At 44.2% G+C, this 13,471-nt stretch overlaps 1 protein-coding gene across 6 annotated transcripts in view; it reads right to left on the bottom strand.

Annotated features, from left to right (window-relative positions):
* The window catches only part of RIMBP2 (RIMS binding protein 2), a 146,380-nt gene that overhangs the window by 61,556 nt on the left and 71,353 nt on the right, over positions 1–13,471 (bottom strand). The window contains exon 1 of one of the 6 annotated variants that reach the window (XM_078381726.1): positions 9,570–9,704. The exons of the other annotated variants lie outside the window; for them this stretch is intronic. The gene's annotated coding sequence lies outside the window, so the exon portion shown is untranslated. Of the gene's footprint in view, positions 1–9,569; positions 9,705–13,471 lie in introns of those variants that run through there. 6 annotated transcript variants of the gene reach the window in all.

The following is a 13,471-nucleotide window of genomic DNA, read 5'->3' as shown; positions in this document are numbered from 1 at the left end:
AAGCGACTGGGGCTCGTTAACTTTCCCTAACGAAACTCAGATCTGACATTTTCGCCAGTGAGAAGTTACCTTTGATTTGGAAAGAAATACAAATGGCACGGGCATTCATCTCGTACAGATGGGGCTCATCGTTCTGTGTTCAGAATATTTTTGGAATCGGCGTTAGAACAAAGCTCTAAAACATAGTTCCTTGAGGGGGGAAAAAGAAGATTCTCCCAATGAATGCAACCAACATTAGGCAAAGTCGGCAAGGAAAACAGCCAGAGATCAAGTCCAAATCCCCCCCACCAAAAAAAAACTATATAGTTTTAATAAGCGAGCCCTTTAATATCTGTGGGATGTAGCAATTACTATTCACTCATCCCCAGTTTGCTCTGTTCCAACTTAATAGGCGGCCAAGATAGCACTGGGTGGCTTATACTGGCTTGCCATTTGAAGCAATCTTGCAGAAAAAAAACAAACAGGATCTCATTTTAAGAGCAAATGCTATTTTTTTGGGAGCAGCTGGGAGGGGGAAGTTACCTTATAGATGATTTGCATCTTTGCCGACAAGAGAGCGCGCGGGACGGCCTTCGGAGCTCGGAAACAAACGGGACACCGGCAAAAAGCAACGACGACGACACTCTTTCTCGACGGGTATGAGGCCGATGAAAAGTTGAAAAGGGGGGGGAATGGACTAAAAATCGCAGTGGGGAAGATGGTTTCGGTAGATTTAACGCAATCTGACACCGCTGTCTGTACAACAAGGTTCTCCATCGCCTGGAGATAAGCATCTGTTGTCTTGTGTTCCAGTTAGCTCATGCATCAATTTTTTTTTTGTATCGGAAGACCAAAAAAAACACAAAAAAACCCCAATACCCCATGCGTTGCCGGGTTGTAAAATTATGCAGTGTGTGCTTTAATCAGGCCAAAAGGGTGGGGGGGGAGAGAGAAGATACACTAGCCATTTTATAAGCTTTGATTTTTGAGCCCTTCTACACTCACTCAGCTCTACTGCCTGTCCAGTGATTTGTATACACCCCCTTCCCCCTCCCCTTGCACCAGGATTTCACAGCGCTCGCTTCCTGCTGTCCCTTAAAATTAGGATTATTGGGTCTCATGGTGCCAACCAACATCTCGAGGCATTCTCTAGATGGGGAGACCAACTGGAGAGCAGAACTGGAGATGACGCCCACTCACCCTTGGCGCTCCCTTCACCCCATTCCCCATCGGGTCTGCTAAGGTTCGCACAAATTTGCCTGCTCAGGCGTCGCTCGAAATATTACAGAACATCAAAGCATCTGCGGCTGACTGGATGGATGGCTCAGTGGTTTAGATCCCAGGCTGCGGAGCCAGAGTTGAGAGTTCGATTCCCCCATTGGGGGCCTCCTTGAAAGGGACTGGATTCAATGGGTCCCTTTCCAGCTCTGCAATTCTAAGATGAGGGTGAGGATGATGAATTCCCCACTTTTTGGAATCACATTATGAAGAAGCTCTATTTAAAAAAAAAAAGAAACATATAAATAAATAAACTTAACTTATATCTCAGGTTTTATGTAATTGTTAGGATAACTGTTTAGAGGGTAATTGGTCTCAGCTTAGGATCTCAGCTTACCTCAGTCTGATCCTGCCATCCTTACAGGTCAAAAATATCCACAGTGGGATTTCCACAGCGTTCCCAACCTATGGTAATTTTCTTCCTGCATCTTCTCCATATTCATAAGGACTAGAAACTTGCATTCTCCCTCCCCTTTGGCAGCTGTTCCTTATTCATAACAAATCTTTAGAATGTCTTTTTAAAGGGCACCAAAGTTCTCTTCAGGACAAGGGACTTTTCCCTATTTAATGGTCCTCTCGGTGGAAGACCTGAAGCGGGTCTATAAAACCGCAGTGGGTTTTATAGGAACATGAAAGGAACTGCAAGTAACAAAGACCACGGAGAATTCACTTTCAGGTAATTAACGCGCAGGAGCAGAAGATTAAATCTGAGAAGTCTATTTAAAAGAAACGGCACACGGTGTTCCTCATCTTTTCATATTTAAATTGCTTGGCACTGCCTGCTATATTGGTAGCCGGAGAATCGGTCGATCTTTTTATTAACTTTTTAACTCGCTACATTATACCAAGGTGAGGCATGCAAATTTGAGGTTCCAGGATTCCCCAGGTAATCTCTGTCAAATAAAAAAAACACACACCACAAAACCCCACAAACTTGCCCACCTTGAGGATTCAAGGATGGGGAACAGAAATCCCACACTGGTTAATAGACGGGTGTTTTTAAAAAGCCCATTTTGACAGGAGTTGGACTTGATGATCTATACATGATCCCTTCTCACTCTGGGGTTCTAAAATGGTGATGGTGATAATGATGATGGCTGTCTGCTACCCCTCCCCCAAAAGCTTTCACAATTAAAACAGGTACAATTCATGTGTAGGTAGTCCATAACCCTATTACCATCTTTGCTATCACCCCCTGAATCCTCCCACTGTTACGTTACAACACTGCACTTAGATCACCAAAACAAATCATTAACTTTGCAAATAATTCTTGCCATAAGTTACATTTCTTCTTCCTACAAGCCTCAAAAAAATTACTTTTATGGGGATGATCATTTCCGATAAAATTATTTTCCACCTTCAGCATAAGATACTTCGATCTAAAAAAAGTGACCAACTGGTTAATGCTAAGACAAATGATTCAACACAGTAAATAATAATAATAACCATCACATTCTCTCAAGCCACTTCCGATTCCAGTGGGAAACGTCTCAAGGAAAGGAAGCGCACGGGAGTCTGGAGCTGTGTCTCATTCTATTTTAAAGAAAATAAAAGCATTAACGTTCCTTGCAGTTAAAAATAGCACCTTGGGGACTCCCCTCAGCCACTAATCCAATTGTCAATGTGCCTGTTGAAAGGGTTCTATTTTAAAATATCTGAGACAATGTGAACTTCGTAGCTCCATTGTTTGTTTGCTTGCTTGTTTATTTTTACCCCCAGCTTTCTCGTTAGAAAGGGTCCAAGGTGATTTACGTCATTAAAATACAATATTTAAAGCTAACAACATTAAGCATACAAATGCTAAAGAGGATCAAACAAACCACTCCAGGAACTGGTGAGTAAAAGCAATACAAAAAAACACACATCCATGTGCACAACAGTCTGTTAAAAAAGCACAACAGTCCATTTAAAAAAAATGTTCAGGCAGAAAGTCACTGAGGAAAAGCTTGCCTGAAGAGAAAGAGAATTTTGGCTATTTTTGGAAGGACTGCAAAGATGGGGCCAGTCTGGCCTCCAGTGGGAAGGAATTCCAAAGGCTCGGAACAGCCGCAGAGAAGGCCCTCTCCTGGGTCCCTACCAAATGCAGCTGTGGGGTTGGTGGGACCAAGAGAAAGGGCTCCCCAGGTGATCTTAACATTTGAGCTGCCTCATAATGGGAGATGTGGTCTTTGAGGTACCTTGAATCCAAGCCTTTCAGGGCTTTATAGCTCTTTGAATAGTGCCCAGAAACAGACTGGCAGCCAGTGGAGGTGCTGTAAGGTCTTTAGGAAGCTGAGAATTTCCTCTATAAGGGAAACGGGTCACTGGTGAAGAGAGAAAACCAAACCTTATACGTAAATATGGTTCTGAAGAACATTACCTGGGCTTCTCAGAGCTGTTCATCATAATACAGATTCCGCTTTACCCTGGCGAACAAACCTATCCGTTCTGAAGGAAATCAACCCCGAGTGCTCCCTGGAAGGACAGATCCTGAAGCCGAGGCTCCAATACTTTGGCCTCTCATGAGAAGAGAGAAGACTCCCTGGAGAAGACCCTGATGTTGGGAAAGTGTGAAGGCAAGAGGAGAAGGGGATGACAGAGGATGAGATGGTTGGACAGTGTCATCAAAGCGACCAACATGAATTTGACCCGACTCTGGGAGGCAGTGGAAGACAGGAGGGCCTGGCGTGCTCTGGTCCATGGGGTCATGAAGAGTCGGACACAATTAAACAACTAAACAACAACAAACAAAGCCTTGTTTCGTGAACATTTACAAACCAGAAGCACTAGATGGATGTTTTGCCTCTTTTTGACCAATCAGCCAGCCTTTCGATGGTTCTTGTGCATCTGTTTTTTTTCTTCACGAAGCGAAAAGACAGACATTTGTGCAGAGATCTTGATGGGAGGGGGAAAAATTGCTTTGTGTCTTTGTTTCTGCACAGGAAACAAGTCTCCTTTCAGGGGACTGCAGTTTCTCGACTAGCTGTCGATCTAAGTCACGACAACTGATTTCATCAAGAACAAGCAAAGTTTCAAGGGTGGGTTGTTGTTGTTTTAAATCTTTATATGAAAGATCAATCTGGAGACAGTTTACCGCCTACGAACAAAGCAGCCGCTGGGAAAAAAAAGTACGAAAGGGAGGCCTGCCGCCCCTCTTGTTCTCAGTAGCAGCCTACAGACTCCACCGGTCTGTGAGACTTGCTCCATCTATGCCACCGCCTGACAATGTCATGAGTGCAACACCCCACCCAGTGTCTCCGGCTTGCCTGGAATGACCCCCCACTCTCTTACGTCACCTGACGATGTAGCAAGTGAACAGAGGGATATTTATTTTAGACACCTAAGCTGGCAGTGGACTAGGCATCTGGCTGTGGAGCCCGAGGTTGGGAGTTCGATACCCCCATTGTGTGCCTCCTGGGAGAAGAGCCAGCCTGGGTAGCCTTGGGCAAGTTGCACTGTCCCATCTTCCCTAGAGGAAAGGAAGGGTCAACCACATTTGAGTACTCTCAAGCAAGAAAACCCTGAAAAAGGTCACCATAAGTCAGAACTGACTTGATGGCACAGGATGATGATGATGATGATGATGATGATGATGATGATGATGATGATGATGATGATGATGATGATTAAGAGCATTTGTGGACTAAGTGGGTCATTATAAGGTAAAGCTGTCAGTCTAAATTCACCCAAGCCAGGGGAAAACCGAGTTCCATATGTATTGGCACATTTCTATCTCTAAATATATTCAGGGGAGGCATTCCAATCCACAGCCACCCATTGCTCCCAGTCTGTTCTTGCTGTTTATCTTCTACCCCACTATGGGGAGCTATTCTCTCACACCATGGGAGAGGGGATTTCTTGTTCCCAGTAACCAACGTGGTGGGAGCAGGGTGCTAACTGGAAACCACCTTGTCCAGGAAACAGCTACCAGGTGGACCTGAAGGAGATACAGCTCTAAAAATAAGTCCCCAAGATGTCACAGACACGGACATGGGCATTCACATCCCTTCTGCAAAAAAAACCACAAAGGCTGGCCGGATAACCAGGCTCGTATGTTGGCTTTGATTGAATACTGATCCGTTCCCACCTCCTTTCCTCGTGCTGATAGTTAACATCTTAATTAAGAAAGTCAGTATTCACGAAGAGTTCCCCAAACCGTCTGCCTTATTGCAATGCGCAAAGGAGAGTCGTGTGGGTGAACAAACGGGGTGTGCGTGTGTGTGTGGGGAAAGATCAGCTGTCGTCATGGCAACGTGGCCCGGCAGGTGAAGAAGAGCCGGCCTGTGGCACAGATTCGAGGAGCATTAAAAGTGGAAAGAATAAAAATCGAGCTTGAAATGACTCCGTAAAATAGGTGTGACAGACAAATCTATCTTTTACAGGGTTGGAAGAGGTTTAGGCCATATATTTGGATGGATAACTCAGTGGTTCAGGTGTCTGGCTGAAGAACCAGGGGTTGGGAGTTCGCTTCCCCGCTGTGCCTCCTGCGATTAGAGCCAGCCTGGGTAGCCTTGGGCAAGCTGCACAGTCCCTGGATGCCCCCAAAGGATGGGAATGATAAACCACTTCTGAGTATTTTCTACCTAGAAAACTCTGAAAAGGATCACGGAATTGACTTTGATGGCATGCAATTATTATTAGCTGGATAGCTCAGTGGTTTAGGTATCTGGCTGTAGAGAGAGAGGTTCAGGGTTCAATCCCCCACTGTGCCTTCTGAGAGTAAAGCCCCAGCCTATGTGGCCTTGGGCAATCCCAGGGCACGCCCAAGAGAAGGGAAATGGAAACCATTTCTGAGTACTCTCTACCTAAAAGACTGGGAACAGTTGCTAGGATTGACTTGATGACACACAATTAGAAATGGACACAAATTAAAAAAAAAAACAAATTACCAAATTTGTTCCAAAATCACCAATTTGTTGATTTGTAATCATACGAATCAATGCCCTGACAAATCACAAATCAACAATTTTTTTTTATTCATTGATTTGTTTGGCTATAAAACAGCCCCCAAGGCACCTAGAAACATCAAGCTTTCAGCAATGCTTTCTCTGTCTCTCTCTACAATCCCTCCAAGTGTAGTGTAGATTGGGTTTTAGATGTCAGAGTTTTAGACCCACAAGGAGCAACCCCCCCCACAGAAAAGATTCCCTCAGACACCTGGAGACACCAAAATCACAGAGAAGCTTCCCATGACTTTCCTCTACAGTCCCTCCAAGTTTGGTGAAGATTGAGTTTTCCCCAAGCCAACTGCATTTTTCTGTGGGGATCCACTTTGTGTGTATATAACCTGGATAACAGAAACCCAAAGTTCACCAAAAATGGAGAGACTGTAGAAGAGAGTCAGTAGAAGCCTCACTGTGACTTCAGTGTCTCTAGATGCCTGGGGGAAACTTTCCTGGGGACCCCTCATTGGGGGTACATAACTCGGGCCTCTGAAACCCAGACTTCACCAAACTTGCAGGGCCTCTAGAAAAGAATCTGAGGACATTTCCTGCAAATGTTGTGTCTCTAGGTGCTTGGGGGGGAGTGTCATTTTACAGGGCTTTAAAGGCAAAAACAAACTGACAACTCGATTTGTCAGTTTGTTAAGGGAAAAAATTGTAAATTTGTAATTTGTGATTCGTCAGTCTCAATAAATCACAAATCACAGCAAATCGCCATTTTTCTGATTCGTGTTCATCCCTGCACACAGTTATTGTTATTGGACACAGGATGTTTTCCTAGGGTACTCTGAGATGGTGGGAATCCTGCCTATGTATGCCTCTCTTGAGACGATATGTGGACCTTTCCTTTCCTGGTCTTGCCACTGCTCTTAGTATGCTTCCCTACCTGGCTCCATGTGTCCACTCAAGAACTTCTAAGGTGCTTCAGAGAAAGGGGGGGGGGAATGCATCAAATCAAACTAAACTAAAACAAGTGGTCTCTTGTCTTTGTGCTGGTTATTTCCTCTACAGTGGCTTATGGCCCAATAGAAAACCATTAGGGTATTTTTTTTTTGTTGCTTTTTATTGTCTCCTTTCGGGAAAAAAAAACATAAAAAGAAGTTAAGCCAGTGCCAGGTTTAGCCTTGGGGGAAAGGAGATCGAGAGGAGATACGATTGATATCTTCAAATATTTGAAGGGCTGGCCCATGGGACTAGAACAAGCGCATGTTTCGCAGCTCTAAGGGACCTGAATCACCAGGTTCAAAATCTCCCTGACATTTTGAGATCTCCTTAAGAATTTCCCTAGCAATGTGCATCTTCACGTTCTCATAGGTGAGGACCAAAAATTTCTCCCTATCGGCAGAAGCCGTGAGCATTCTTGAGCATGTTTTGCCTGTCAAGAACGTTAGGCAGGGGAAAACACATCTACCTTTTTTTTTCTTTTCTAAAAACCTGTACACTCTGCTAAAATATTTTCCCTCCCATTTTGAACAAAGTGCCAAGGTTTTTTAAATGCCAAACGCAAGCTTCCCCCCCACACACAAGAAATACATGGTGTTTTTTGAGCACAGAAAAACGCTTGACCTTTTCACTCTCACAAAGGAGCAGGAATTCTTGTAAACATTGACCTCTTTTTCCCCCCTCCCTGACATCTCCAGACACCCTTTTGCTAAGTATGAGAAAATGTGAGTGTACTCATTACGTCCTTTAGAACAAGCATTAGGGGCAACTTTGTGATCTCAGTTTGTGAGCTGCTCGACCATGGAAGGGACTGCCTCGGAAACTGGAAGCCCCCTCTTTCACGGGAGAAGTTGAAGCATGGGCTCATTTATTTTATTTATTCAAAATATGTCTTATCTTGCCTTTCTCCTTAAGAAGGACCCAAGGTGGCTTACATCATTACAAATGCCACTCTAAAAGATAGTAAATAAAAGCAATATCAAAAACACTTTCAAAGCAGTTAAGACACAACAATCTATTTTTTTTAAAAAATACCCACTGGGGAAACCAGTCACCGAGGGAAAGCTTGCCTGAAGACAAAGGTCTTTGCCTGCTTGAAGAAGGACAACAAAGGTGGGGCCAGGCTGGCCTCCAGTGGGAGGGAGTTCCAAAGTCTGGGAGCAGCCACAGAGAAGGCCCTCTCTTATGAAGAGGGTGGGACCAAGAGAAAGGGTCTCTCCTGATGATCTTGACACCCAAGCAGGCTCATAAAGGGAGAGGCGGTCCTTGGGAGAGATAAGACCGATCCTATTTAGGACTTCATAGGTAGGAGCCGGCACTTTGAATTGTGCCCTGAAATGGACTGGTAAAGCCCGGGATGCTTTAGCAGTTGGTTTCTGCAAGGACAAAAGGGAGCTGATAACTCTCGGGATTCCTCCTCTGTCTACAGTTCTGTGGTTACATATCTCCCATAAAGTCAGGTGCCATTTCTCAGGTAGGGAAGACACCCCTTTGGGAAAGGAGCAGGAGAAGGCAAGAGCTTGATATAGCCATCCGAACTCCCTAAGGCTGGGGCATGGATACCTTAAATCTGGATTCAGAAAGAGAGCCGCCGTAGATTCTCGGCTTTGCACTGATTAAATATGGCTCTAATATTTTTCTTGCTGATACGCTCACAATTACACACCTAGGGATAAAGGCTCGCAGCTTGCCCTTTTCTTAATGAGCACGCTGCGAGGATCCGGGGTAATATTTTATTAATCAAAGTTGTTTTAAAACACCGAGACGTAAAGATGCTTAAAAACACACGCATACACACACAGAGGAGAGGAAGGAGAGGGGTGGTAGAGAGAAAGAGAGAGAATGGGGTCTGAATCACTATTCTTTCTTCCCAATTATACAAACTCCTACACAAAACGACACCGTTTTATTTTAATACGCAAGCCGCTTTTGCGGAGAAAAAGTGTTAAGGGAACATAAACGGCATTCTCTCCCTTCCCATTATAGGTTTGGGAGCACAAGAGCAGCTGGCAAAAGCAAATAAACCAGAAGAGGGATAAATACATACATATGCACATTTTTAAAGGATGTAGGCGGCCTGCTTTTTCTTGTTTTCTACCTTCCTCTCGACTTTTCAAAAAAAAAAAGTTTCATACCAACGCTTTGTAACTTCTGCTCCGAGGCACAGCAAGGAAAACCAGACCACAGCAGGCTCACAACAGATAAAAATAAAAACCATATAAACGTCACTTTGAAAAAGAAACAGACATCAAGATTTTAAAAATCAAGTATAAAAACAATTCAAAAACAACAAAGGACTTTAGGGTTGTTGTTTTTCCCTCGATTCTATCTATCCTAAGTGAGTTATGGGCCTAAGTCATCCAAGGAAACCTGTCATATTAAAGGGGGCAGAAGACTCCTCATTAGATCGAGGAAAGTGCAGGATGAATGGAAGACCCCAAAACTTACCAAGAAGGATCCAGGCGTCAGTGGAGCTCCAAATCCACAGCCCTAAAGATCACAGAGTCAATCAGCAGCTGCTGAAACCATTTTCCAATTTACTCCGGAAACAGCCTTGATCATCTGGCCCACTTAAAAAGGCACCTCAGTGTCCGGTTCCATCCTCTCTCCCTCCCCTCCTCTTCCCTCACTGTGAGCACACCCTTCAATTAACATTAATTGTCGCTGCTTGCTGATGTTGACCTTTCCAGCAAGTGCCTGGAAAAAAGGACATCACTCCCCTGGAGGCTGTTGGGGGGGGGGCAGAGCTTGAGGAACATTACACATCCTGAAACTCCATTCTAGTTGAAACAAGGCGTCCAGTGCAAACAAAGACCTTCGCTGCCTCGGATACGTAACGCCGTTTCTGTATCAATGGAAACATTGACATCTGGGACGCAAAGCATTCAAGCTCTGACGGCTCAATCTCTAAAAAGGTCCGCCAACCTCTTAGTCCTGCGCCATCTCAGCAGTTTAGGTCTCTAGTTGAAGAGTCAAAGGTTGAGCGTTCCCATAGGGCCCCTTCCAGCCGTGCAGTTCTAAGATAATTATTATCATGACCTACTCAATTGGTTTGAATGAAATCATTTCTAGGAATAAGTCCAGCCGTATCGATTCGTTGCATGAAAACACCCAGTTTTATGAGAACTTAAAAAGGCTGGCGGGATAACTCAGTGGCTTAGGTCTCTTGGCTGCAGAGACAAAAGTTTGGAGTTCGATTCCCCACTGTGTATACAGTGGCACCTTGCTAGACGATGATAATCCATGCCACTGAAATCGTTGTTTAGCGAAATCATCATCTGGTGAAAAGCATTTTCCCATTGGAATACATTGCAACCTGTTTAATGCGTTCCAATGGGGAAGAATCGTCGTTGTCTAGCAAAGATCGGCCATAGGAAAGCCGTTTTGCGAACCGCTGATCAGCTGTTTAAATCGCTGTCTTGCGAAGCTTAGGGCCCAAAAACACCCGTTTTGCGAGTGCGGAGGGAGCTGTCAAAATTGTTATCTAGCGAAAATCGGTTTGCGAAGCAGGGACTAAACATTGTCCAGCAAAATTCCCCCATAGGAATCACTGTTTTGCGAATCGCTATAGCGATTGCAAAAAGTCAATGTCTAGCGAAAAAACTGTCATGCGGGGTAACTGTCTAGCGAGGCACCACTGTATCTCCAAAGAAGAGCCAGCCTGTGTGGCCTTGGGCAGGCTGCCCATGGCGCCCCCAGAAGGAGGGAATAGGGAACCACTTCTGAGTACTCGCTACCTGGAAAAACTTGGAAAGAGTCATCATAAGTCAAAAACAACTTGATGGCACGTGATTATCATTAAAGAATAAAAGGTTTTGAGCTTTTGTAGACTGCAGCCACCGTCATCCATTTTTCAATTTTAGCCATGTTGCACTTTTAAAAAAAATTCCAGACAGCAGACACAATCTTAGAGCTAAAATGATATCAGCATGCTAAGTATCTGGTCGTATTTCTCGTATGATGGAAGACTGTCAGATCAGTCTCTATTCTAGAGTCATTGTTAAAATTCAATAACCATCTCTTCCAGTTTAATTGCAGGAAGGGAAACAAATGAGTGATGGAAAATGCCTAGGGAAAAGTTACGTTTTAAAAAGACCCTGGTGATGGGAAAGTGTGAGGGCAAAAGGAGAAGGGGAGGACAGAAGACAAGACAGTTGGACGGGGTCATCGAAGCGACCAACATGAATTTGACCCAACTCCGGGAGGCAATGGAAGACAGGAGGGCCTGGCGTGCTCTGGTCCATGGGGTCACGAAGAGTCGGACACAACTTAATGACTAAACAACAACAAACAACGAAAGTTTGAACATAAAATAAAACTGCCAGTCTCAAAGAATTAAGGATTTAGGGTGGGAATATTGATTGAGCAACCAGTCTCCAGGGCATGCTTAATTTAATAACACTACTGGGGGGGGGGGGGAGGAAAGAAAATTAATGGGGAAAGCTGTTCCTTCTCCAACTCATTTCAGGCACACATGTCTGGATGTGTCACATCTAGGACCAGATCCAGTTGTGGGTGATTTTACTAACTGTCAGGAAAAGTATGTGCATGCCTATGCATTCGTGCATGCTCTCTTTCTCATACTATTGGAACTCTAGTCATTCCCTGAAGCTGAGCAGTGGGGATTTCAAGACAGAGGAAAAAGAAAGGCTTTCTCATACAGCGTCCCAATTAAACAATGGAATTCACCATCGCAGGACATAAAGATGCTTGCCAACTTGATTTCTCTTAAAAAGTGGATTAGTTAAATTTATGGAGATTAGGTCCGCCAATAGGTTGCTTCGGGTATCAGAGACAGTCTTCTTCAGCCTCCGCTTTCTATTAGCATTAGAAATAATTATATGACAATGTAATTGAATGTTTCGTAGAGTGGCGGACTCTCCTTTCAGTGGAAGTCCTCAAACAGAGGTTAAAGGGGCCACTTGACCCGCCCTCTTGATTATGTGGTTTCCTGCCTCTGTGGGGTTTGGGTTTGGGTTTTCGGATTGATTCTCAGTTTCACCTCCAGCTCCTTAGTGCTACAATTCTGTATCAACTGCTGTGGAATGGGAGACAGGGGCTTCAATTGCCCAATCCCTTGTCATCTCACAGGGTAAGTGACAGAATGAGCAGAAAGCTGGACTAGATAGCCTCTTGAACTTGAACAGTAATACAGTCATTGGACTGGAGCAATGATTCCCGACTTTGGATTCCCAGATGTTATTTAACTATAACTCCCAGAAATTCTGGTCAGATCAGTTCATGGTGAAGGCTTCTGGGGGGTGGGAGTTGTCCAAGAACATCTGGGGGCTCAAGGTTGGGAATCCCTGAACCAGGGGATCAAAGGAGGTCAAAGGACCCATGGCACGCTGAGAAATCTCCTTCTTTGCATGCGTAAAACACCACGTTCTGATTCTGCTCCATGAAGAAAGATAAGATATGGGATGATGTGGACGACACGGGGGCTACCAGGCAGTGAGGAAGGGGATTTTTAAGGAAGTTTTTCAAGGGAGGAAGAGAAGGGAGGGCTTAAACTGAGAGACAAGCATTTGAAAGGAGCTATATTGTATGGTACGAACATACCAAGATTAACGTAAGGATTCCTCTAGTCTTGGATTCAACTTCCCACGATGGACAACTGTAGGCAGGAATTTCTTCTTCATGGCTGCCTCCCAGAAGTTGGTCTTTTAAGATCTATTGCCCTTGAATCTAGAACTTTGTCTGAGCTAGCAAGAGACTAGACCTGCAAGAAAATGTTGCTTTCTATCATCTCCACCTAATGGATTCCAGATTATAGCTAGCCAGTCCATCCACAATGGGCTTTTTACTCAAACCTTCCAGGGATCTCGCTCTCTCATTTCCTTTTAAGTCACTCCACATTCTGTGGCTACTTACTATTTTGGAGGTTTTTCCCCCCCCCCTCTCTTCCTTATTTTTGTTGATTTTTAGGAACAAAAAATGATTATTTTCTATCTTAATTGTTTTCACTTTTAATTGTTTCATTTCTACAAACGTTGGGATCACAGGATACCCTTATAGGTTTCTTTTTTTCTTCTTAGTAGATCAGTTCAGAACTATCTTTGTCTGCCTTTACCACTGACGTTGATTATTATAAGGAGCTATGGTTAACCCACAAACCTCTTCTCCTTCACACCTTTGCATACTTTCCTTTTAAAAGCAATCTCAGGCTTCCTCAAACTATCTAAAATAACTTCCAGTTCAGAGACGTAGGGAAGCCTTCATAACAGGATGATGTCATGTGTTCCTCTTTGCTCTTCGTGTAGAGCATTATAAGAAAAATTTCCCTCCCAACTGTGTTTGTTCTTTTGCTGTTCATTAAATTGGAACTGTCCCTCGCCTCCTGTTTTTCT

The sequence above is a fragment of the Pogona vitticeps genome, chromosome 14 (genome assembly GCF_051106095.1).
Source record: "Pogona vitticeps strain Pit_001003342236 chromosome 14, PviZW2.1, whole genome shotgun sequence".
Lineage (NCBI taxonomy): Eukaryota > Metazoa > Chordata > Lepidosauria > Squamata > Agamidae > Pogona > Pogona vitticeps.
This window is presented reverse-complemented; position numbering and strand designations above follow the sequence as displayed.